This window comes from Ixodes scapularis, unplaced genomic scaffold, assembly GCF_016920785.2.
Source record: "Ixodes scapularis isolate PalLabHiFi unplaced genomic scaffold, ASM1692078v2 PGA_scaffold9__187_contigs__length_104089568, whole genome shotgun sequence".
Lineage (NCBI taxonomy): Eukaryota > Metazoa > Arthropoda > Arachnida > Ixodida > Ixodidae > Ixodes > Ixodes scapularis.
This window is the reverse complement of record NW_024609884.1, coordinates 103018105-103024104: the sequence shown is the minus strand read 5'-3', so window position 1 is coordinate 103024104 and position 6000 is coordinate 103018105.

Here is a 6000-nt window from a genome sequence, read left to right as displayed (position 1 = left end):
ACTGTAAATTGGTAGAGTGCACAGCCCGTGCTGAAGGCTGTTTTTTCGCGGTCAGGTGAATGTACTGGAACCTGCCAGTAGCCGCTCTTCAGGTCGAGAGTAGAGAACCAAGTGGAACCCGCGAGTGCGTCTAAGATGTCATCTGTCCGTGGTAGTGGAAGGGCAGCCTTCTTTGTGACCTCAATTAGCTTTCTATAATCCACGCAAAATCGAGTCGATCCATATTTTTTTTACCAGGGTAATCGGCGAGGACCAGGGTCCGTAGGATGGCTCAATGACACCTTGTGTGAGCATTTCTTGAACAAGGTCATTTACGTGCGAGCGCTTAGCCAGCGGCACCCTGCGAGGTGGCTGTCGAATAGGCGCAGCATCGCAGGTTATGATGCGGTGTGCGGTCAGATTTGTTTTTCCCAAATCGGTGTTACTACTCCTGAATGCCGTCGAAAAACGAGATAGAAAGCTTCTTAGAAAGACAGCGTCATCTTGTTGAAGTCGAGAAGCAGTAGTCTCGTACTGCGGAATAAGATGAGCGCCGAGGTCAACTGAACCCGAGCCTAGCGAGGTAGTAGCTGTAGTTTCCTTGCAAAAAGCAACTGTTGGTTGAGCATCTTCACTTGCAACAAGACAGTCTGCTCTGCTGTGGCCTTCTTTTTGGTAACCCGAGCAAGTCATTGTCGGAAGGGTGGTTGCCGACTGATGCATGGTTGTCCACCGTGAGGCCTTGCGAGCGGCCTCCAATTCTAATGCATACGTGTGAGCGGCCAGAAATGTGCGGGGGTGGGAAAGACGCACAGCCTCTTAGATATCTTCAGATGCAATAGAATTAATGAACGCCGCAGTGCTGACAACATCCACAGTGTCTTCGGAAGACCCGAGAAACGACAAGCGCGCAAGACGATCGATGTCGTCAGCGAGCTGGGACAACGTCTCACCCTATGCTTGTCGTCGATGACGTAGCTCAGCATGCTGAAGGTGACGTTGAGGCCCATCGCCGAAACGTTCTTCTAACGCCTGGACCAGCACGGTGTACGAACCACGGGATTCTGGCGGCATGTGGTGGAGCACTTCCAACGCTGGACCGCTAAGGTTGACTACAAGTAGTTGCTTTTCGGTCCAGCGATTGGCTTTAGCAAGAATCTCGAACTGTGTTACGTAGGCAGACCATGTGCCTGTGCCGTCAAACTGCGATGGCCGCAGCTTAAGAGGTGGAGCAGATCGAGGTAGAGTCGAAGCGACATTTGTCGTCACTGATGTTGGCGGAAGGTAACTTGCAGGCCATCAAGAAGTGCGACCGATATTCGTTCGAATAAATTCGACAGAACCTCCAAAAGGGCCGCGTCTCTGCGCCAGAGCTCCTGGGCAGTCTGTTGGTGGTGGGCATCCAGCGGGGCTTCAATGGCCGATGAAGTGTCAGTTCGAATGTTAGGGTCAATGAAGTCGTGAACCGGCCGGGGCGCGATGGCTTCTCCGGTTCGCGGGATCTCATCCTCAGGCTGTCGAGGAAGGTCCATGCGTGCCGGCAGAAGGCGCCTTGACTGAACATCCCACTTCTAACACCAGTGTAACGCTTTTATTTAAGCGCGTCCTTTGTCCCAATCTGTTCTCTGCTTGTCCCCGACGTCACGTCTTCTTCCTCTTCTTACAACCGTCACAGTATATATATATATATATATATATATATATATATATATATATATATATATATATATATATATATATATATATATATATATATATATATATATATATATATATATATATATATATATGTATGTATATATATATATATATATATATATATATATATATATATATATATATATATATATATATATATATATATATATATATATATATATACCAATTAATTTAAAATTATGTGTGCACTGTTAGGTTCGGGTTTTTAAACTTTAAATTTTTGGCGAAAGAGTTACACATAAATGACACCACGGTCAGCACATCTTCCGACTTTCAATACACGATGATTCGCCGACGCTCGCAAAGGGGAGGTTGCGATGCTGTGCGAATAGTTTTTGAAAAATGCGGCGTAGGGTACTTTGGCCGCAACAGCTTCGCAGCCATATGAAGGGAAAAGGATTCACGACGACGAAGTAGCGTCCTGCATCTTCAGTAAGCTATCGGTTTATGTTTCTCCGCAAAATTTAGCGGGGAAACATGAAGAAATTTAGTTTCACTGCTAGACTTAGCGGGAAAATTAACATCATGTGATATATACACCAATTCAATTTTCCGCTAAATTTAGCGGGGTGGTTACACCGATGCCGACGGCGACGCCGACAACGCATAACGAGGAAACGGGCGCTTATGAGCTGCGATCAAAAAATCATTATTTGATTATCTCGCTTTCCTATCTTATGCAATTCGTCAATATGTCACTCGTCAATCATACAACCAAATTTCCTTTGCCTTTCAATCTTGAAAATTCGCAGTCCAATAATTGGTTCAAGTATGTGGAATAACTTCACTTTAAGGATGTTAACAATGGTGAACCAATTACACGAGACTCATGCAATATAGATGTATCAGCTAGTGTCTTCGCGAGTACATCGGACTTTTTGCTTGCACGACCGAGACGGGCCAATATATCTTTATCATGGGATATATTTTACCCATGTATATCGTGAACGGGCTATATATGGCAGTATTTGACCTTTTATACAGCGATATATGGCCGTATTTGCACGCGCATATGGCGATATATGTCCTTATTTACGCACTCATATGGCCATATATGGCAGTATTTGCCCACTTATATGGCCATATCTGGCTGTATTTGCTCCCATATATAACAGTATTCGACCACTTATATGGCGATATCTGGCCGTGTTTGCTCCCATATATGGTGATATATGGCCATATTTGACTCCTTCTATGACATTTTCGTACGGATAGCCATGGCGATTAGGTAATTAGGTCCAGTTCACAGCACTACTGAAACTGTACCCGAAGGAGCGTTGTCTTGTTTTATAGCTAAGATACGCCCATTTACGATACCCGGAAACATTTGTAACCACGCTCCTTTCCCGGAGAAGGCGAGCCGGCCAGAAAAGTTTCCTGTTAGTCTGGATTTAGTTGTCATTCAAATACCCTCTTTCGGACGGGCTGCCGCAAGACAATGACCGAAGCTTGAAGCGTGATTGCATCCAGCGATATTTAGCGGCGATGAATAGTAACTTCTCTGGAACAGGCGGAGATGTGGCACGGTTATCCGATAACCAGTAGATCTATTCGGCATCACACAGAGTACGTCACACAATCCCGAGCCTGACCGCCAGGCCCGACTAAGACAAGAGCCTGGCCAGGTAGGGCTTTCTCCTGGAAGTAAAAGCATAGTTTTCACTAGTGAATATTGAAGGAATGGAACGGGCGAATATCGTTTCGTGAACATCCTTACCTACGAAGCCAACTTTCTTTTTAATCTTTTGATTTGTTTTGTGTCTCTGTGTTAGTTTTTTTCTCAGTTTTCTTTACAGGCCTGCATATGATGTGATCAAAGGGCAACTCCGGCCAAAACTCAAAATGGAATAAATTACTGGTATCGCTGTAGTGACACGAAATACGACCCCAGCCAAAATATTACGTCCGTGGTACGCCGCATTCTCAACTAACGCCGATAATAAAAATGCGACCCGCCGCGAGCGACTGCTTCTTAGCGGGCGGCCAGCGGGTTGCCGATCGGTAAAGCAAGATTGGGCCGTGACGTACGTATCGTCCTCTTTGTTCCTCCGGTCCGGGCGTTGCGCAGAGTGCGCTTTTTTAGCCGCTACCACCGCTACTTCGGGTTGTGATTGGCGTGCTTAGCAGGTGCTTTTCTCTGCAGCCGGTGTAGCTTCGGTATAGCCTTTTGTTTATTTGCTTGTGAGGACCCCAAGACTGCCCAGCTGTTCCTCGAAAGATGCTGAGTGCAACTTGTGGCGGTGTGGGCTGCTCAAACAACCCGATGCGCCACCCGGAGGTGCTTTTTCACAAGTTTCCAACGGGCCGGAAATTGAGGAAGTTGTGGGTGAACGCTGTTCGACGAGTGCACTGAGGACTTCGGCGTTTACGCGCCCGAGAAAAAAAACACACGAAAAAACAGACATGTACAGCACAGCACACGTGTGTTAGGGTGCCGCAGCCCGCGCCGGAGAGCCTCAAAGCTTCGTGTCTGGGACTGACCCGCAGCGCGAAAGCGAGAGGGCCCCCAGTTCTGTACGTCACTGGCAGCGCGGCGTAGAGCAACGCCGCTCCATCCACGGAGCCCCGATGACAATTTAGGCCTAGCGACGAGCACGGAAGACCGCACAAACGGCGACAGCCGATGAGTATGGCACCGAACGAGTTCACTCGTTTTCCAGTCGCTAACTTTCGGGTATACAAGGGATGGCACGCACGGCGGCGGCCGCCGAGTACGGCACTGTACGAGTTGACGGGTTTTCCAGTCGCTAGCTTTTCGGTATATGCACTAACTCTTGCTAGATATGCTGGATAACTACCACGTATACAAAATTAAAACAAAATCAGCTTACCTCCTATCTTTAGACCGCTAGCGCAACAGAGGTAGGTGCGGCTCAGCCTGCGTACTCGTTGAACGAGAACGTCACGTTCACATAGCGGCTGATTTTCAGTGTTGCCGGGGCCTCGAGCGGCTAGTTTCGGTTTTGTTGGCCACGCCCCAAACAAAACTTTGAGGCGTCGATATCTTTAAAACTACGCACGATAACAAGAAAAAAATTACACCTTGCAATTCAAGGAGGCTGACTGCACTAAAACAATTCCTAATCCCAAAATCAAAAGTATCGACCAGAGTTGCCCTTTAACATTCGTTATAACAAGTACCACCGTCTTTGTACTAACTACGTGTGCTTTTTTGTGCTTTGTATGCGCGTGGGTGTGTCTCCCCAACAGAATATGTGAGTAACTTTAGTGTATTATTTGAGGGTAATTTTAAGATTGGTTCAAGTGCCGACTTAATATTTTCGCCTGTTCCATGTGAAGTAATACCTGGGGTGCATAAAACTTTGATTTTTTTAGTGTGCACGTGGGACTACAAATTTTAAACTGCGCAATACTTTTTTATTGTACGTGGGACATGAGCTTGCGTTAACCTGCGTCAAACCTTCGTTTTTATTTACTGAAAATCTCTGTACGACTTTTAATTTGTATATGAACCCCTCTTTTCGTGTGCGAAGTCTTTGTTTACAGACGAGACTGACAATTTCGAACTGTTTTATTTTTAATGCAGGGTATGGTCCCAGAAGCCCCTGTTGGCTTTGATCGGACCCTCTAATCAACTTGAAGGTAGCTGAATTTGTGAATAACAATTTATATTATCATTATTATATTTATTATTGCCTGGTGGCTGCCTAAGCCAATGACCAACCAGGCAGCTACAGCAGGTCAAAAAAGAAGGCTATATTCATTACCCATCATCATTCTAATCAAAGAGCGATTAAGTGCGAAGACGTTAGTTTCCCGATGAGTTCCTTATCGTTCACACTGGGTGATACTGCCATCTCGTTTTTCGTCCAGTGAGAAATAGTTCCAAACACGCCTTAACATTCTTAAAGAGACGCGGAAGTGAGATTCCGGTGCGTTGTGGACAATGAATATTTCTTGATGGTATGCTTCCTGGGTTACCGATAGAGTTGTGAGCACGAGGTCAGTCTTTACTGCTTGACCTTGTGAACAAAATAGGTCCAGGAAGTATAACAGCGATGGCGACGCCCCATGACTATAAAATGGGCCTGAGGAGTGCCGTGTCGACAGAGCGCAAATAGGAAGATACAATAAACACTCTTTTAAAAAGCAAAAAAAAAAAACAGAAAACACGTAAAAACACGTAAAAACACGTAAATTCGCACACATTTTGTAACACGCGAAAGTTCTTTCAAGGTCTTTTCAAAAAGTGAAGGTTTTTACTCTCGGCAAATCGCAGATAGGTGTTCGTTGAAATCATGTTTTATATTTCTGTGCAATGAACGTCAGCCCGTGGTTTGT